Genomic DNA, 413 nt, shown 5'->3' on the forward strand with positions numbered 1-413 from the left:
TCAGAGAGGGACCGAAATTGCTCGAAGGACCAAAGTTCTGGTTGTCTTGGGAATTCCTACGGTTTCTGTGCGAGTGATAGCTGTGCGCGGCCGCGGCGGCCGCGAGCGAAGCGACCGACGCGTTGTTGATGACATTGTTGTTGTTGTGATTGTTGTTGTTTACGACGACGTTAAGGTTATTTATGACGAGGTTATTCGTGGTGGACGCTGATACTGACGTGCTCGCTGAGTTCTGTCAGAAAGTATCGTTTTGAGTAGTTGTAAGGATGTGTGTTTGTGAGTGATGGTTAATATAATAGATAAATAAATACATAACACATCAAAATCCCAACCATAATACATCACACAAACAATATTGGTTATTCTACTAAATTCTACATATAAAATGTCGAACTCGATGTCTATTAAAGTAG

General features: G+C 41.9%; 1 protein-coding gene across 3 annotated transcripts in view; it reads right to left on the bottom strand.

Annotated features, from left to right (window-relative positions):
• LOC119837714 (latrophilin Cirl) overlaps nucleotides 1–413 on the bottom strand; it is a 233474-nt gene that overhangs the window by 3965 nt on the left and 229096 nt on the right. The gene's annotated exons all lie outside the window — the stretch shown is intronic.

This window comes from Zerene cesonia, chromosome 28 (genome assembly GCF_012273895.1).
Source record: "Zerene cesonia ecotype Mississippi chromosome 28, Zerene_cesonia_1.1, whole genome shotgun sequence".
NCBI lineage: Eukaryota > Metazoa > Arthropoda > Insecta > Lepidoptera > Pieridae > Zerene > Zerene cesonia.